General features: G+C 41.6%; 1 protein-coding gene across 3 annotated transcripts in view; it reads left to right on the top strand.

Moving 5' to 3' along the window:
- Nucleotides 1-20,689, top strand: part of ANKRD6 (ankyrin repeat domain 6) — a 215,185-nt gene that overhangs the window by 105,260 nt on the left and 89,236 nt on the right. The gene's annotated exons all lie outside the window — the stretch shown is intronic.

The following is a 20,689-nucleotide window of genomic DNA, read 5'->3' as shown; positions in this document are numbered from 1 at the left end:
CTTCATTTTTATAGACTGAAGCCCAGAGAGGTTAGGACTTGTCCAAGGTCATGTAGTCGTATAAAAGCTGGGCTTTAAATAAAATAATAATGAGTGTAACCATGGAGTCAGGCATTATCCTATTTATTTGACAACTTGCAGCAACCCAATGAGATAAGTAGCCTTTGGATGCCCCACAATATTCTCTGCCTCCTGGTAGTCACACCATAGGAGCCATTTCCATCTCTCAAGAGTCTGGTATCTGGACCTGGTACCTTCTTCACTCTGTAGTCTGGACCATCTTCAGTACTTTTTTCCTCTGCCCCAGTAAATGGGAGCAAGATAGCAAGGTTGCTGGCTAAGCAGATACCCAGTTGAGAAGCAGAATGCTGCTCTCCCCTTACTGAAGGTACTCCTGATCTTTACAGGTGCCCCTTTGCCTCCAGCCACCACGAATGAGAGAGAGAGAGTGTGTGTGTGTGTGTATGTATGTATGAATGCTTCTCCATGACCATTGTACTCCCCTGAGAGCAACCCTCTCTTCCTGTCTTCCACTTATAGTGACAGTGGGAGCTGGTTGGGGAAGCTAGTTTCTTTGAGTTGGCATCTCTTAGTGACCTGGGGAAGGGGGTGTCTGGCGGTATCTGGTCCAATAAAAACATTTGATTTTCTGAAATTCAGTAATACCTGTATGTTTTGAGGCTGTCTGTCTTCCCAAGGTGACTTGAGAATATGTCTACACACACAGAATATTGGGATATTGTTTTCTAACTGACTATTGCATTGTGTTAAATTACAAACTAATTCCCAGGATGATGGGATTTTTTTTTCTCTGCCAAGTCACAATATTAATAATGCAGCTAAATGTAGCTCTGCTGTAAAACAGTTTAATTTTCAAAGACAATTAGACAATTTTATGGCTGACTTGCTGCATTTGTCTCTAACTACTCAGTTGATACCATGTTGCCACCCTAAAAGATTCTTGCTGATAGTCAAAGGAGAGATGAGTTGTGGAAAGTACAAAGCTTTTCAATTAATTTATGATCCTGTTAAGTATAAAGCCTATAATTACCCTGCGGTTGTTGCCTCTACCAAAAAAGAAAAAAAGAATAAAGTAAACCCATCTTATGAAAAAGTTCTTTTCTGAACATAAAAGTGGCATGGGAAAAGAAAAGAAAGCTTGTGCCTCCCCTCCTAAGCATGGGAAGGAATTTTGATTTCTGACTTTCTCCTGGCCAGTGAGTTCATAAAGTGATTTTTTTTGTGGATAGGGTGGTCATTTTGAACTGTCTTCAGATTCTGTTTTTACTTTCTTGACATCTCATATCTACTCATCCATTCATCTGTCCATTCATGCAACAAATATTTATAAGTGCTACTGTGCCCAGGGACTATTCCAGGTGCAGGGGTTCAGTGGTGAGCATTAACAGGGTTCCTGCTCTCTTGGAACTCTCATGGGGATGAGGGTGAGGGGAGACAAGATGCACAGAAGTCAATTAGTCAACCAGGTGAGTTCAAGTGGTGTCAATTGTTGTGCAGGAAATATAGAACTCAGTAATATGATGGCCTGTGGAGTTCAGGGAGAGAGGCAGCTATTCCCTCTCAAACTGCCAGAAATGTTTTGGACTTAGGGAGCTAATGCCTGAGAAAGGCTCCTTATCCCCACCTTCTTATCTCAATTTGCAAGGCGGTGCTGTACACTTGGCAGATAGAAATGGAAACCTCTGCAGAAACCTGGCAAACCATTAGCAGAACTCTTTGGACTCTCAGCTCAACTTAAGTAGAGCACATAGCTTCTTTGGTGGGGTGGGGAGGAGGGCACGGGGACAGGGGAAGGCATTCAAGGCATTCCAAGTCTTAAGCAAGAGTAAGATTCTCATTTGCCTCTTTAATCAAGTTCATTAAAAATGGAATGTATATTTAAAACTTCCTTATGATTAACTTAATGTAAGTAACTGTATCTGAATTCCTCCATGATGTCTGAAGGCATCCTGACTTAGGAGAGCGAGAGAAGTGTGCCCCCAGATGATATCAAACTTTGACTTTCATTAAATGTCTGCAAGTAGTAAACCTCAAAGGCCTGTAGTATAAAATGGGATAAAATTTCCAAGAATTAGCCATCCTGGGGAAAAAAAAATATTTGGTTTGAAACTCTACTACCATAGACTGCATATTTCCTCAGCCATTGCATTTTGACAGCTGAAACAGCAGACTAAAACTGTAGTTTAAAATACAAGCACACACACAGATCAGTGCAAAAATACTGTGCTTTTGGTTTCGCCAATAAATATAGAACGTGGTGCACATATGGTGGTTTGGCTGAATTCTTGCCCTGTACCTGGCCATACATAAGACACTTCTCCACTGAGCGGACAGCTCTACAGAGAACTCCTGGCAGTAGTGACCAAGACTTTAGGGCTTTGCTCCATTGACCTCATGCAGGGCAAATTTAAGTCAAAATGTGTTTCATCTGAAAGAATACCATAGCACTTGACCTGTCCTTGACCTAATGTGGAAAGTTGATTCCTTCTTGAAGCTAGGGAGGCAGTGTCACACGACAGTTCCAAGCAGTCGCTGTAGAATTAGACCACCTGGGCTCACATCCAGACCCCCCCCCCCCCCACTTACCAGTTGTGCAATCCCGAGTAAGTGGTCTCGTTCACTTTCCTCATCTAAAATATGGGTATAATAGGGCCAATCCCTTGGGTTGTTGGAGGATTAAATGAAGACCTTATCACAGGCCAGGTGAGGTGGCTCACGCCTGTAATCACAGCACTTTGGGAGGCCAAGGCAGGTGGATTGCTTGAGGCCAGGCATTTGAGACCAGCCTGGCCAACGTGGTGGAAACCCCATCTGTACTAAATACAAAAATTAGCCGGGCATGGTGGTGCATGCCTGTAATCCCAGTTACTTAGGAGGCTGAGGCATGAAAATCCCTTGAACCCGGGAAACGGAGGTTGCAGTAAGCTGAGATCGTACCACCGTACTCCAGCCTGGGTGAAGTAGCAAGACTGTCTCAGAAAGAAAGAGGAAAAAAAGATAAAAACCTCACCACAATGTGTGGCCTATAGCAAAAAGCTCAATAAACATTAGGACTTTTGCTGGGTCCACACATATCTTTTCTGGGTTTCATCTGCTTTCCAGGTGGGCTGCCTCTGCGCCTTTGTTTTCCCAGCTGCCCTTTCTCAGTAAAGCGGCATGAAAGTATGCTCAGCAACTGAGGCACTATTGGGAAGAAAGTGCGTGATGCCCTGAACTCAGCTCTGCATTGCTTTCAGGCTCAGAGTGGTGGAACATGCTCTCAGTGAAATGCAGTGTGACTGTCCTCTGTGGCCCTGTGTGTGTAGAAGACATGTTTGGCAGTTTGTTAAGGAATGTAGCTGATTTGGTAGGAGTTGTCTCCAAAGGCTTCCCTGTCAGGCTAACTTGAATGTGTGTGTGTGTGTGTGTGTGTGTGTGTGTGTGTGTGTGTGTGTGTGTGTGTGTGTCTGCGCATGCGCCCTCATGAGCACATTGAGACATTGGAAGAGCAAACTGAATGCTCTTCATATTATCTGGGGAGAACCTTGCAAAGCAAGCCAGCAGGCTGGTGGGTCCTTTCTGTTCTGCTCTAAGACATATTGCAAGCCTGGGCAAGGCAGTTGCCTTCTTTTACCTTCATGTACTCATCTGGAAATGATTATGATGGGTACAAAGAGACATCTGTTCATTACCACATTATTTGTAACAGAAATAAGCAATTGGAAACAACCTTTGGTTGTTTTGTAAACCTCCCAAGGGGTCCTGGGATTGCAGGTGTGAGCCATCATGCCCAGTCATAGCAGCTTTTTTTTTTTTTTTAAGCAATTGCGAATAATAGTTATGATATTTATACTAAAATATACATGCATAGATGAGAGAGTTTGTGATTTGTGCTACTGTGTATATGTGTGTGTGTGTGTGTGTGTGTGTGTGTGTACAGAAATAGTGTGGAAAGGATGACACCAAACTGGGAACATGGTTTCCTGTAAGAAGAGAATCAAGGTAAGAGGAGGCCTAGGGGAATTTTGCTTTATCTATTGTATTTGAATTTTATTTTACAATACAATTTATGGTATATTACTTTTGCAAGTATAATTAAAATAATAATTAAAATGAGCATAACGCTGACCTAGCAAGGAAAGCCCCATTACAGAGAGTACAATGACATACTTGTGAAGGTATTAGTTTACATTCTTTCTACAGGAACCCCACCCACACACCCCACAAGGTTTTAGACCTTCATTCATACTGGTATGTTTCAGATACTAATTGCCAGTGATTCTTCTTCAACCCAAATCCATATTCAATTCAGGTGCTAAATGAATCCAGTAATAATGAAACAAAATGGACAAGTGTTTATGGTTAGATGTTGGTTTACAAAGGCGCTTAATATGTTCTGAGTGACTGCCTAGACCACAAAAAGCTGGATTATTATATAATTTTATGTTTTATAATAAAAATTTTAAATACATATAAAAGTAGCAAGATGGTTCATGCCTGTAATCCCAGCACTTAGGGATGCCAAGATGGGAGGATTGCTTGACCAGCCTGGGTAACAAAGCAAGACTGTCTCTACAAAAAGAAGAAAAAATTAGTCGGGTGTAATGGCATGCACCTGCAGTTCCAGCTGCTCAGGAGGCTGAAGCAGGAGGATGGCTTGAACCCAGGAGGTAGAGGTTACAGTGAGCTATGATTGTGCTAATAGAGTGACAATGTCTCAAAAAAAAAAAAAAAAAAAAAAGAAAAGAAAAGAAAAAGAAAAAAAAGGTGGCAAGAATACTATTATATAATGGACTTTACATGCCAATCCCTCCCAAATTACTTTGTGGCAAATCCCAGATAGCATGTCATTTCATTGTCAACTACAGCATTTTAGTTTGTATCTCTAAATTTACTCTTCTAAAAAAACATAACCACAGTATCTTTACCACATATTCAAAAAGTATCCTAAAATATTTAGTACTTATTTACATTTTTTTGATTGTCAAATAACATTTTAAGTTTTTTAAAATTGGGATCCAAAGGTCATAAATAGTCATTGGGTGATAAATCTCTTAAATCTTAATCTCTACATTTCTTCTCCATCTCATTTTTCCCCTTGCAATTTTCTGTTTTTGTTGAAGCAATCAGGTCTTTTGTCTTTTACAGCAGAGCTTCTCAAAGTGTGATCTAATGCTGGTTTGTGACAAGTATAGAAATTGACAGTAAATGTTTAGAAACTATTACAGCAATTTGACATTGCTGCAACATCCAAGCACATGAGCATCATCAGCAAATGTGGTTTGGGTTTAAGTTGTGTGTATGGGGATATTCTAAGGTGCTGCTACAATACAGGAAAGCATTATAGAGTAATTAGAGCGGAGGAAGCACGCACCAGCATGTAAATCAACATACTGTTTCCTTCAAGAATATCTACTATGAAAAAGTTTCAGCAGAATTAAACAGGCTTAGTAATGCAGTAAAATTTATTTATTTAGATAAAAGCTAATCTGTTAAGGTCGAGACTCTATCAAGTGTTAAGTGGAAGGTGATCATGAACAATAGTTACTGCATGTTGAAGTATTATGACTATCTAGGGGAAAATTCCATCAAATGTAGGAAATCGTAGAGTTCTTCAGGATAAGAAACCAGTTTGGCTCCAACTTTTTCTTTTAAAAAATGTGAATTTGATCTCTTTGATATTTTAATGATCTTAATACTTTCATGCAAATAAGAAAAGCAACATGTTTTTCAATGACAGATAAGATCAAAAGGCAAAAAAAAAAAAAAAAATGGAAGAACAGAGTTTCAACAGATTCTTATGACATATTCCATAATTTGATAACTAGTGAACAATATCTACATGTGATTATACCTAGGTACAACCTTTTGAATTTTATCAGTGTTTGATTTTAATTGTTCATTAAAAGAAGATCCACATATGGGAAACACATAGATTTAGGAATCTATTTCTTTCATTGAAAGATAATTTAGGCCGGGCCCGGTGGCTCACGCCTGTAATCCCAGCACTTTGGGAGGCCGAGGCGGGCGGATCACAAGGTCAGGAGATCGAGACCACGGTGAAACCCCGTCTCTAGTAAAAATACAAAAAAAAGCCGGGCACCGTGGCGTGCGCCTGTAGTCCCAGCTACTCGGGAGGCTGAGGCAGGAGAATGGCGGGAACCCGGGAGGCGGAGCTTGCAGTGAGCCGAGATAGCGCCACTGCACTCCAGCCTGGTGGACAGAGCGAGACTCCGTCTCAAAAAAAAAAAAAAAAAAAAAAAAAAAAAAAGATAATTTAAATTTAATGTTACAGGATAAATTAGTAGAATTGGCTATTATAAATTGAAGGTGAATTATGAAAATGGAATGTCAGTTGTCTCATTTTGAATAAAAGTTAAAAAGTAAGTATCTTGGAATTACTATATCTTGAAGTTAAATATGGATTTAAAACTTACTTTAAAATCTGTTCTTTCATTTACATAAGCATACCTCTGTGAGACTGTTTTTTTCTATGATTGTTATTAAACATTGAAACAGTTAATATAAATATTCCCAAGTAGTGTTGTCCTTAACCCAGTTTAGGATTAATAGGCTAGAAGGAAACTTATTTTCCATATTAAAAATTTTAAATAATGATATACATGGTGTTTATGCAGTATGTATATAAGCATTTGTTATGAAGAATTGCTACCTTCTTTATAACTGTATTTTTAAAAATTTTTTTCATTTTTGTGGGTATATAGTCTGTATATATATTTATGAGGTACATGAGATGTTTTGATACAGGCATGCAGCGTGAAATACATCATGAAGAATGAGGTGTCCATCCCCTCAAACATTTTTCCATCGAGTTGCAAACAATCCAATCACATTCTTTGTTATTTTAAAATGTAGTTATTATGGACTGTAGTCACCCTGCTGTGCTATCAAATAGTAGGTCTTATTCTATTTTTTTCATACCCATTAGCCATCCTCACCTCCCTCCATCCAGTCCCCGATAACTCCCCAACCTCTGGTAACCATCCTTCTACTCTCTATGTCCGTAAGTTCAGTCGATTTGATTTTTAGATCCCACAAATAAGTGATGTTTGCGATGTTTGTCTTTCTGTGCCTGGCTTATTTTACTTAACATGATGATTTCTAGTTCCATTCATGTTGTTGCTCATGACTGGATCTCATTTTTTATGACTGAATAACCACGCTTTCATTATCCATTCATCTGTTGATGGACACTTAGGTTGCTTCCAAATCTTAGCTATTGTAAACAGTGCTGCAACAAACATAGAAGTGCAGATATTTTTTGATATACTGATTTCCTTTCTTTTGGGAATGTACCCAGCAGTGGGATTGCTGGATCATATGGTAGCTCAATTTTTAGTTTTTTGAGGGCCCTTCAAACTGTTCTCCATAGTAGTTGTACTAATTTACACTCCCACCAATAGTGTACAAGGGTTCACTTTTCTCCACATCCTCACCAACGATTTGTTACTGCTTGTCTTTTGGATATCAAGCCATTTTAACTGGGGAGAGATGATATCTTGTAGTTTTGGTTTGCATTTCTCTGATCAGTGATGTTGAGCATCTTTTCATATGTCTGTCATTTGTATGTCTTCTTTTGAGAAATATCTACTCAGATCTTTTGCCCATCTTTTGTTCGGATTGTTAGATTTGTTTCCTGTAGAGTTGTTTGAGCTCCTTATATATTCTGGTTATTAATTCCTTGTCAGGTGGATAGTTTGCAAATACTTTCTCCCGTTCTGTAGGTTGTCTCTTCACTTTGTTGACTGGTTCCTTTGCTGTGCAGAAGAAACTTGATGTGACCCATTTCTCCATTTCTTTGTGTTGGTTGCTTGTGCTTGTGGGGTATTGCTCAAGAAGTTTTTACCCAGACCAATGTTCCAGAGATTTTCCCTAGTGTTTCCTTGTCGTAGTTTCGTGGTTGTGGTCTTAGATTTAAAGTCTTTAATCCATTTTGATACGATTTTTGAATATGGCAAGAGATGGGGTCTAGTTTCATTCTGCATATGGATATCCAGTTTTCCCAGCAACATTTATTGAAAAGATGATCTTTCTCCAGTATGTGTTTTTGGCACCTTTGTCAAAAATGACTTCACTGTAGGTGTATGGATTTGTTTCTGGGTTCCCTATTCTGTTTCGTTGGCCTGTGTGTCTGTTTGTATGCCAGTACCTTGCTGTTTTGGTTACTATAGCTGTGTAGTATAATTTGAAGTCAGGTAATGTGATTCCTCCAGTTTTTTCTTTTTGCTTAAGGTAGCATTGGTTACTCTGGGTCTTTTGTGGTTCCATATAAATTTTAGGATTTTGTTTTCTATTTCTGTGAAGACCGTCATTGGTATTTTGATAAGGATTGCATTGAGTCTGTAGATTGCTTTGGGTCGTATGGACATTTTAACAATATTGATTTCTTCCAATCGATGAACATGGAATATTTTTCCATTTTTTTGGTGTCCCCTTCAATTTATTTTATCAATGTTTTATAGTTTTCATTATAGAGATATTTCACTTCTTTGATTGTTTATTTCTAGGTATTTAATTTTACGTGTGGCTTTTTTTTTTTTTTTTTTTTTTGAGACGGAGTCTCACACTGTCACCCAGGCTGGAGTGCAGTGGTGCTATCTCCGCTCACTGCAACCTCCATATCCCAGGTTCAAGCGATTCTCCTGCCTCAGCCTCCCTAGGAGCTGGGATTACAGGCAACCGCCACCATGCCTGGCTAATTTTTTTTTTTTTTTTTTTTTGAGACAGTCTTGCTCTGTCACCCAGGCTGGAGTGCAGTGGAGCGATCTCGGTTCACTGCAAGCTCCACCTCCTGGGTTTACGCCATTCTCCTGCCTCAGCCTCCCAAGTAGCTGGGACTACAGGTGCCCGCCACCACGCCTGGCTAATTTTTTGTATTTTTAGTGGAGATGGAGTTTCACTGTGTTAGCCAGGATGGTCTCAATCTCCTGACCTCGTGATCCGCCTGCCTCAGCCTCCCAGAGTGCTGGGATTACAGGCGTGAGCCACTGCACCCAGCTAATTTTTTGTATTTTTAGTAGAGATGGGATTTCACTGTGTTGGCCAGGCTGGTGCTGAACTCCTGACCTTGTGATCCACCTGCCTTGGCTTCCCAGTATGTGTGGCTATTATAAATAGAATTACTTTTTAGATTTCTTTTTTACATTGTTCACTATTGGCGTATAGAAATGCTGTTGATTTTTGTATCCTGCATCATTACTGTATTTATCAGTTCTTATATATAGTTTTTATATATATATAGTTTTATATATATATCTTATATGTAGTTTTCTTATGGAGTCTCATAACTTTACTTAGTTATGACTGCAGAATAACAAAGTTGTGAGTATAAGCAATTTTCTAATAATTGTATTTGCACTTTCAATAAATAATGTGTATAGCTTTCCTAATTTCTTTTTTCTTGTTTTTTTTTTTTTTTCTAATTAGAATGTACTATTATGCCTTTTGAATCTATGAATAAAAATGGGGATTATATTTTATTTTTAAAAATATTTTCTAATTTTGTTTTTGTATTTATCAATATGATTTTTAAAATAGTGACAGGTTAGAACTAAAAAACCAAGTTAGAAACAGACATGCCTGTGGTGTCATTTAACATGCTCTTCTGTTTCTGTATTTCCTGTACATTGATAGTTAGATCTCCTAAAAGCTTAGTCAGAGTCGGGCCCTTTTTCTGGGTGGAAGGGACAGGACTACTTCATAACCGATGTTATGTACTTTTAGCAGGAGGACACACTGTCTAGTTGCTGCTTGTCTCTTTCTGTGATGTTACCTGTTGATGATTATTGTTAAGAGCCATTAGTGTATTAGACAACGCACAGTGGTGATATTCTAATCCTGTTATTCCTCTTTCATTTATCTCTGTGCTTATTTACATCTATGGGATACTTTTATAAAGGGAAACTTCATTTTGTTAACTCTTTGACCACCCCCCTGAGACATAGGAGGCATAGATAGTATAGGACACCAAGTCCTTTGACATTACTGAAAGTCCTCGTACCTGATTCCACTTTCTAGAGGTCTCTTGTCATGTAGAAATAGCTCTCACCTACTGGTTAATGAGTATCTACTCTTTGCAAAGCACTGTGAAGACACGTCAGGGATAAAGTAGAGTAGGACATTGTCTTTTAACCTCAAGACTTTTGTCTCACTGTTTGGATCAGCTCTGACACCTGAAATTATTTAAGATCACCAGTATACGTAATTCAGTGCTAAATCACTTCACTCCACAATCTACTCATATGAGGGCAAAACTTTACTGAAAGGTATTCTTTTTTTTTTTTTTTTTTTTTTTTTTTTTTTTTTGAGGCGGAGTCTCGCTCTGTCGCCCGGACTGGAGTGCAGTGGCCAGATCTCAGCTCACTGCAAGCTCCGCCTCCCGGGTTCACGCCATTCTCCTGCCTCAGCCTCCCGAGTAGCTGGGACTACAGGCGCCCGCCACCTCGCCCGGCTAGTTTTTGTATTTTTAGTAGAGACGGGGTTTCACCGTGTTAGCCAGGATGGTCTCGATCTCCTGACCTCGTGATCCGCCCGTCTCGGCCTCCCAAAGTGCTGGGATTACAGGCTTGAGCCACCGTGCCCGGCCAAAGGTATTCTTAATTACAGCCTTCTAATTTCAATTTCAGAAACTGGTAGCATTTTTGTTCTTCCTGTTTATCTAACAAACTTCTGTTTCTGGTCATTAAACAGAGTGTAACTTTGTGGGAAGGGTGGGGATTTTATTTATCCAAAGGAATGACCTTTATTCAGTTAAAAATTGCCAAATGTCTGTTTGTTCTTGGGGTTTTTTATGGTACTTAACATTCAGCCTACCTGAAAGCAGATAGGATTTAGGTTGCCAAATATGGAAATGCAAAGAATGTCAGACATGGTGAAAGCAAATGTGTGGAGATTCCTTGACGCCATCTTGTAAAGGAAAATATACTACTTTTTATAAATGATGGCTGCCAACTATTATTCCAGGAACAACATACTATATTTTGCTTTATAGACTTAAGAAAAGGAAGACCTATAAATGTTATTTTTCTGTGGAGGGTGTTCTGACTCTTCCTCATCCAGGGAACCATTATGAGGGTCTGCTAGTTTCTAAGTATATTTACCTCAATTATATACTTGGGGACAAGGTGCTTCTGTGGACCTACTAGACCCACTGTGAAACAGATATGGCCACAGCTCCACTTGTCCCCTGGACGCCATAAGTCCCCACTCTAACGAGAGAACCACCATTTTAGATCCCGTGGTATCAGGGTCAGCTCAGACCCATATCTAACAGTCTTTGAAATATCTGGCATTCCCCTTTCCCCAGCACCTGCCTGTGGCCTGTGATCCTAGTAGGTGGTAGAAGGTTCTTTTGTAGAGGGATCAGTGAAATATTTATCATACGAACTCTGTGTATGGGTACTGCGGGCTCCTTCCTCAATGAGACCTGTCCTCTCCTCAGACAGTAGACTCTGAGACTGAATTGAGCATCTGATGTCAGCCTCTGCTTTTCAGCTCCCTCTCTTTTATACAAGTCAGGTAACACACATGTTAGTTTCCATCCATCTCGCCCATGCCAATCAGCCACAGATCCTTTGTGGTCAAAGAACTCTGATTGCCACTCTGGCCTTGCTGTCCATTATGACATTTACATCCATCTAGCCTCTGGTTAATTGTTACCACCTGGCCTCTGCTATTTTGAAATCCTACCATCCCCCATTAATTCAAAAGCTCAATACCATGGCAGCGTCTCTTACTGTCAACTCCAGCCAACAGAGGACAGAACCATTGAGCTTCTCAATGACACTGTGCCCCTCACAGATAGATGCACTTATCCCTTTAGTGAAGGGAGTGACCTCTCGGCCCTCCTGGGATCATGGTCAGATGGTTGGCTCTTCTAATCTCTCATAAGAGATCTACTCTACATGCCCACTCTTGAGCCTTTTGACCTCCTCAATATTCTGCCAAGACAGTTCCAGCATCTCCATTTAACTTACATGAGGCCATTGTTGTGCTCAGGCTGCAGGGAGCCATCCCAGTGTCCAAGGACCAGCTTTAGGTGTCTGTGCCAGAATACTAAACTGCAAGTCACAGCAGAGTGCTCCCATGCAGATAAAGCCTCACCAATCTAGGCTGACATTCACCTCATCACCATCCCCTTTCTGCCTGTCCCCCAAGCTCCCATCAGTGCATAACAGTGAGTCCTGATGGGCACGGTGGCTCACTCCTGTAATCCCAGCACTTTGGGAGGCTTAGGCGGGTGGATCACAAGGTCAGGAGATCAAGACCATCCTGGCTAACACAGTGAAACCCCATCTCTATTAATAATACAAAAAATTAGCTGGGTGTGGTGGCGGGCACCTGTAGTCGCAGCTACTCAGGAAGCTGAGGCAGAAGAATTGCTTGAACCCAAGAGGCGGAGCTTGCAGTGAGCTGAGATCGCGCCACTGCACTCCAGCCTGGGTGACAGAGCAAGACTCCGTCTCAAAAAAAAAAAAAAAAAAAAGGGGGGGGCCGTTTCTACTGGCCTAGAAAGTTCAGGGGAATTTGGGAGTTCAAGATTCTGGGACTTGTCCACCAAATGTCCCTATCACAAGTATCAGGGTGGTTACATCTGGGTAAACTCTCCACATCTCTGGGTTGTGACAGTGGTTTCCTGTAGCGGTGGTCCCACCCTTTGGTGTCAGAGAAACTGTATCCCAGGTGAGGTGCTATGTAGCTCTACTGGTCATAGCAGCAGTAGCTAAGGTAGTGCAGCAGAGAAGATTATGAAGTAGTGCACAGGAGGTGTTTGTATAAGCCTTCTCTATGAGACTTTATTTCTGAGGTCAGGTAAGTACTTCATTTAAACCCATAATTCCTGTGTGATGGATACAGTCACAGGATTCTTAGGAGGCCAAGTGTTGCTCCTGAAGTGTCTCAGACCCCAAAAGATGAACTAAATCTTGAAGAAAACATTGAACTTGAATCAAACGTGGTTGTTATTATAACAGTGATAATAGCAATAATAATCATGGCTACCATTTACTGACCATTATTAAAAGATGGCATCTGGACTAAATGTTCTGTGTATATTATTTTAATTTTTTGAGTTGGAGTCTCGCACTGTTGCCTGGGCTGGAGTGCAGTGGCATGATCTTGGCTCACTGCAAGCTCCTCCTTCCAGGTTCATACCATTCTCCTGCCTCAGCCTCCTGAGCAGCTGGGACCACAGGCGCCCACCACCACACCCGGCTAATTTTTTTGTATTTTTTTTGGTAGAGTCGGAGTTTCACTGTGTTAACCAGGATAGTCTCCATCTCCTGACCTCATGATCTGCCCACCTCGGCCTCCCAAAGTGCCGGGATTACAGATGTGAGCCACTGCGCCCAGCCTTACTTTAATTTTTATAACCATCTATCAAAGAGATAGTATGCTCGGTTTACAAAAGAAACAGCTGACACTTTGAGAAGTTAAGCAGCTTCTCCACAGTAAAAACACCAGGAGGGGAGTGGGGCTTGAATTTGATCCTAAATTTATCTGACTCTAAAATGTTAACTATCTGGTTTATAACAGCTATTTTGCTTCTCCAACCAAGCCATGAAAACTTGAGAGAGATATATATACCGGTCAGAATTTTTCATATATATGTAATTTTTGAAAAAGGGACAGTGCAACCAGCTAATCATGTTCTAAAAGTTGCGGGGTGGGCGGGGGGGTGGGAGAAGAGCTGAAAGCAGTGTGATGATTGATTGATTGATTGATTTTGAGATGGAGTGTCTGTCACCCAGGCTGGAGTGCAGTGGTGTGCTCTCGGCTCACTGTAATCTCCACCTCCCAGGTTCAAGCGATTCTTGTGCCTCAGCCTCCTGAGTAGCTGGGGCCACAGGCGTGTGCCACCGTGCCTGGCTAATTCTGCATTTTCATTAGAGACAGGGTTTCATCATGTTGGCCAGGCTGAGACCTCAAGTGATCTGCCCACCTTGACCTCCCAAAGTGCTAGGATTATAGGTATGAGCCTTGCCTATTATATATTTTTAACTGCAGTAAACCACATTTAAGAAAATGAAGGAAAAAATTGGGAGACATCCCTGTCTCCCAATAGGACCTTCTCACCGTGATTGGCGTTTACCAAGATGAGCAGCTGAAGGACTCTGAGGAGCGCCTGCAGTCAGCCGCTCTCCAGTCTTCGGCGCTTACAGGATACCTGTTGACCTGCTAAGAAATATCACTTTTAAGAAACTTCATTTTTTATTTTAATTTTTTTTGAGACAAGGTCTCGCTCTGTTGTCCAGCCTGGAGTGCAGTGACCTGATCACGGCTTATTGCAGCCACACCTGCTGGGTTCAAATGATCCTCCCACCTTGGCCTCCCAAAGTGCTGGGATTATAGGTGCACACCATTGTGCCTGGCCTTAAGAAACTTTATGGGGGACTTTTGTGGGCCATTGCTAAGAATGGTAACTAGTTACAACTTGTTATTTGGGGGGTTACATATGTGATCTAGCAATGAGTTGAGGCAGATGTAGGGAGCAGTTGTTAATCTGGCAAGGGTTGGTCTTAGAGATGGGAAACCACCCTTGGCAGTCTTTTCTCCTGCTGTCTCCAATAAGAGCCAGCCTGGCTGAGTGGTTTCACTGGTGTGGTGTGGGACGTGCCTTTGCCATGGCCTGCAGACCTGATGCTGATGCTCTTGCCCATGCCTGAGGACAGAGGGGCGGGGTGGAAAGCCATCAGGTGTGGTGTCTTGTTCCCAGGCCTCTGGGGCTGTGACCTGCCTCTGGGTGGCAGCCTGCCCTGCTCAGCTAACTCATGTAGGGGCTCCCCAACAGCAGCTGCTTGGCAGTGCACCAGCGGGGCTTGGGAAACAACTCTTGGCATTTCCTCAGTATTAGTTACTGTTTCTCTGCTTGTGGATATTCCTTCATGGCAGGATTTTCCTCTTTTGACTGAATAGCAAACCAGTTTAACTCCTTACATAATATTTTATAGAAAATTATATCCTTTATTGGGTCTGATAGAAATCATTGAGTATATCCCAAGAATGTCAAAAGGTAAGTTGGCTGAGAGCCAGCTCCTATCATTTCTGTCACTTTAATCGTTAATGGGCATTTCCTGTGTTCATCGCTGGGGCAAACACTTTGTTTATTACCTTCTTTGGTTCTCACAGTAACCGTGTCAATATTTTTTTTATCACCCTCATTTTACAGAGAAGGAAAATGAGCCTTACAGGGCTTAAATGACTTGCTCATAGCATACAGCATGCAGTCAAGTGGAATTAAATTCATGTCTGATTTCAATGCCCCAACATTTAACCAGAATTTTACAAATTGAGATATATTTTACATACTATGAATTTACCCTTTTAAAAGCATACAATTCAGTGGTTTTCTTTTATGTTCACAAAGATGTCAGTCATCACCACTAAATCCAGAACATTTACATCACCCTAAAAAGACATCCCATACCCATTAATAGTCATTCCCTATTCTTTCTCCTGGCAACCACTAATCTACTTTCCATCTCTATGGAGTTGCCTATTTTGGACGTTTCATATAAATAGAAGCATACAATATGTGGTGTTTTGTATCTGGCTTCTTTTACATAGTTTGATGTTTTCAAGATGCCTCTATGTGATAGCATGTATCAGTAGTTCATTCCTTTTTATGGTTGAATAATATTCGTGGTGTGGCTGTACTACATTTTGTTTATCAGTTCACCATTGATGGACATTTGAGTTGTTTCTACTTTTGGACTGAATAATGCTGAAGAGAACATTTATATACAAGTTTTGTGTGGTCATATGTGTTCTGTTCACTTAGATACAGAGCTAGGAGTGGAATTATTGAGTCATATGGTAACTTTATGAATTAACTGGACTTTTACTTGAACTCCTGAGTCTTCTCAAAGTATGAAAATAAAATAGATAAGGCAATTATTATAGCAGTGCTATAGAAGGCTAGCATGTTAATAGAGAGGAGAGTTCCTACTGCTATGAAAAAAGAGGCTTTTCCTTTGGAGCTTTATTATTATTTTGATTAAATTATCCAGTGTTAGCAACTGAGGGTTACACAGTGTCTTAGTGTGTAGGCTGGAAAACACGTGACTTACGTAGTAATAGTTAGGTTTCCATTTCTGTTATCTCTGCTATGGTTTGAATGTTTGTCCCTTCCAAAACTCGTGTTGAAATTTAATTGAGGCTGGGCATGGTGGCTCACACCTGTAATGCCAGCACTTCAGGAGGCAGAGGCAGATGAGCTGCTTGAGCCCAGGAGTTTGAGACCAACCTGGGCAACATGGCAATGTGGTAAAACCCTGTTCTCAACAAAAAATACAAAAATTAATTGGGCATGGTGGTGGTGCACATCTGTAGTCCCAGATATTTGGGAGGCTGAGGTAGGAGTATTGCTTGAGCCTGGGAGGTTGAGGCTGCAGTGAGCCATGAGCGCACCACTGCATGCCAGCCTGGGTAACAGAGTGAGACTCTGTCTCCAAAAAAAGAAAAAAAGAAAAAGTTTAGTTGCCATTGTAATAATATTAAGAGGTGAGATGTGGGACCATTAAGAGGTGATTAGGCCATGAGAGCTCTACACTTGTAAATGGATTAATGTTGTTATCACAGGAGTGGGTTTGTTATAAAAGAGCAAGTTTGCCTCCCAACCCCCAACCCCCAACCCCCCATCACCCCCTGCCCTCCCTTGCCCTTCTGCCCATCGCCATGTGATGATACAACAAGAAGGCCCTTGCAAGATGCTAGCCTCTCTATCTTTGACTTCCCAGCCTCCAGAACTGTGAGAAATAGATCTCTGTTCATTATAAGTTACCCAGTCTCAGGTATTCTGTTATAGCAGCACAAAATGGACTGAGACAACCTCTCATGCATTCAGGTATTTTTTAAGCCTGCTTTGATAAGAAATCAAAACAAAAACAACTTGGAGTTTATTCTTACATGACTTTCTTTTTTTTTATGTGACTTTTTGAAGTCATAGACTGCTTTTTAGAGTAGTGAGGAATAGACAGAAGCCCAGTGCCCTGCAGTCTTGCCTCTGGGACACCCAATGCCTTATATGCTTCAAACAGACTGATGGGTGCATTTGAATGTGAGAAATATGCATAGAAACATCAGCTATATCAAGGAGGGAGGATTGTTGAGGCCAGGAGTTCAAGACCAGCCTAAGCAACATAGTGAGACCTGTGTCTCTTTAAAAAATAAAAAAAATTAGCCAGACTTGGTGGCAGGCCCCTGTAGACCTAGCTACTCAGGAGGCTGAGGCAGGAGGATCACCTGGGCCCAGGAGTTTGAGGCTGTAGTAAGTTCTGATTATGTCACTGCACTTCAGCCTTAGCAAGGAGACTTAGTCTTTTTTTTAAAAAAAAAAAAAAAAAAAAAAAAAAAAAAAAAGAGGCCGAGCGCAATGGGTCACGCCTGTAATCCCAGCACTTTGGGAGGCCTAGGCAGGTGGATCACGAGGTCAGGAGATCGAGACCATCCTGGCTAACATGGTGAAACCCCATCTCTACTAAAAATACAAAAAATTAGCCATGTGTGGTGGCAGGTGCCTGTAGTCCCAGCTACTCGGGAGGCTGAGGCAGGAGAATGGTGTGAACCTGGGAGGCAGAGCTTGCAGTGAGCCGTGATCGTACCGCTGCACTCCAGCCTGGGAGACAAAGCGAGACTCCGTCTCAAAAAGAAAAAGAAACCCAGCTACAGTTTAAATATATGTATGCATACCTATGACCTAGTAATTCTGCTGTTAGGTATATATGGTATATATATATGTGTGTCTGTATATTCACCAAGAGATATGCATGTAAGAATATTTATAACAGCACCACTATTTTTTTTTTTAATACACAGAATGTAAGATTACCCAAAATCTCTTCAACAGAAGAATGGATAAATGAGTTGTGATATATTCACATAATAGAACTCTATATAGCAGTGAGAATGAAAGAATTATAACAACATTGGATAAATTTCACAAATAAAACCTTGAGTGAAAGAAGCCAGATGGGAAAGAATATATCCTGGCCGGGCACGGTGGCTCAAGCCTGTAATCCCAGCACTTTGGGAGGCCGAGACGGGCGGATCACGAGGTCAGGAGATCGAGTCCATCCTGGCTAACACGGTGAAACCCCGTCTCTACTAAAAAATACAAAAAACTAGCCGGGCGAGGTGGCGGGCGCCTGTAGTCCCAGCTACGTGGGAGGCTGAGGCAGGAGAATGGCGTGAACCCAGGAGGCGGAGCTTGCAGTGAGCTGAGATCTGGCCTCTGCACTCCAGCCTGGGCGACAGAGCGAGACTCTGTCTCAAAAAAAAAAAAAAAAAAGAATATATCCTATGTGGTTCCGGTCATATAAAGTTCAAATATGGGCAAAACTGACCTGCCATAGTAAGACCAGGACAGTGACTACTCTTGGGGGTAGTGATTGGAAGGGGTGTGAGGGGCTGCTGGATACTGGTTAGTCTTTTCTTGACTGAAGTGCTAGTTACACGGGTACATTCTGTTAGAAAGTTCTACATGCTGTAAGTGTACACTTTTCTGTATATTAGAATTTTTTAAAGAATGAGTAGACCAGATGCAGTGGCTCACACCTGTAATCCCACCAGTTTGGGAGGCGGAGGAGAGGGGAACCACTTAAGGTCAGGAGTTCGAGACCAGCCCGGCCAACATGGTGAAACCCCATCTCTACTAAAAATTCAAAAATTAGCAGGGCATAGTGGCAGGCGCCTGTAGTCCCAGCTACTCGGGAGGCTGAGGCAGGAGAATCACTTGAACTTGGGAGGCAGAGGCTGCAGTGAGCAAAGATCTCACTACTGCACTCCAGCCTGGGCGACAGAGACAAAAAATAAAACAAAAAACAACACAAATTAAAAGAATGAAATATATGTATGCACACATACATATAAATAGTTGGTTTCATATTTTCCCTATCTCTAGTTCCAAAATAAATCTTAAACATGATACAGACTATGGAAATGTAATAAATTCAATCAGAATCCCTTTGTTAATTCAGCAAATATCTGAAGAACAGAGCCTGGGCTGGGAGGAAGTCTTCTGTTAGGAAAGGGTTGGGATTTGAGAATGCCTCAGGGATGGGAGGGACTGAGTTAGAGCCCCCACCCGTCGTCAGTAGCTGCGTCTTTTCCTCATGCTCACTGTCTTTTCATGTTGTCCTTCCTTCTTTGCTTCTCCTCTCCTACCCCCAGCTCTTCCTGCCTTTTTTCTGTCACCCCCTTCCCACCATGCTCTTTGTTTTGACATAGGACGATATAAATTATTTGACATTGGATGATATAAATTATCATCAAAGAGGCGATCTGCCTGAGGTTGGGGAATGTGCAGGACTGTCCTCACCCAGGGCTTTGGGAGATCCCCCAGGAAAAGGGTTGTCAGGACTGGAATGTCCTCCCAGGAGAAGGTCTATGGATTTTCCCTGCAAAGTACTCCCCAAAGACTGGGTCCCAGGCGCCTGAGATCAGGGAAGAGGCAAGCCCAAGAGAGAAAGCTCCACCATCTACCATAGCAAATGCAGATTATGGAGAGAAGACCAAGCCTTTTGCTGTGAGATCATAGGGGAAGGGGCACAGGGTTAACCTGGAACTATTCACAGAAGGATCTTAAGCTTTGTAATTTCTCAGGTTATTTTGGATCCTGCCTCCTGAAGACTGCTGAATCTCAGCTAATTATATTTTTGTTGTAGAAATAATTTGCCTGTGATAATAATGAGACTATCCTGAGAGAGATGTTTATTTTAAGACTCTTTAAAACTCTCAGGAATAAATATCTTTGGGGCTGATTCTGGGCATTAAAAACACAATTCAAGGTGGGTTTCATTTCTGTTCCTGTGGCCTTCACATTAGGAACCTTTTCTTATAAAGATACGGCAGAATTTTGATTTTAAATAATTCATAATAATGGATACTGTTGACAATTTAGTATGTTTGTCATGTGACATAATTATTGGTTAAAGAATGTAGTGGACCAAACTTGCTCATAGCTAATCTGTGGCTGAAACTTAAAATATGGACAATATCCAATTTGGAAGAAAGCCTTAGCTAGGAAATAATCGGATATAACCAGAGTTAGGGAGATGCTGACTGAAGATAAGTTGACTTCAGACAGGATATTCTTGCAAAGCATGTCCTCCACCTAACTGGAGCATTACCTTCCTTGGGGGTCAGAGTCCACCAGGTCAGAGTGCCTCTTCTTGCCGTGGACTGCGCATGCACGTGGTTAATCATTGTGTGTGATGACATGAGTATAGGAGAGGACCCTCGGGGCCTCCCCGATGGTCAGCTGTACCTGAAGTCCTCCTAGTCCCCCTTACCTGCAGGGACACTTGATCCCAGCAAAGCTCAGTGCTGAAGCCAAATACTGTGTCATGCTGCGTGCTGAGTAAGGCCCAGAGACCAAATGAGGATTTGGGCAGCCCTTGGGAACTATGAAGAAGAGGTGAAGATTTAAGAGACAGAAGAAGGAGTAGATATTGGGAAGGGCTTGGAAATCTAATTGGAGAATTTAGCCTCTTGTCGACTTTACAGAGGCATACATACACGCTAATATTTCTGAGTGCTTTTTCTGTGCCAAGTGCAGTGCTTATCTACTCCCTTGGGTGTAGCTCCCTAGCGTATCCTCCTAGCTACCCTATGGAGTCAGCAGCTATCATTATTATCCCCATTTTTGTAGATGAGGACATTAAGGCCCAAG

The sequence above is a fragment of the Rhinopithecus roxellana genome, chromosome 4, assembly GCF_007565055.1.
Source record: "Rhinopithecus roxellana isolate Shanxi Qingling chromosome 4, ASM756505v1, whole genome shotgun sequence".
Classification (NCBI taxonomy): domain Eukaryota; kingdom Metazoa; phylum Chordata; class Mammalia; order Primates; family Cercopithecidae; genus Rhinopithecus; species Rhinopithecus roxellana.
The sequence above is the reverse complement of the archived record's forward strand: the minus strand, read 5'-3'. Positions and strand labels throughout refer to the sequence as shown.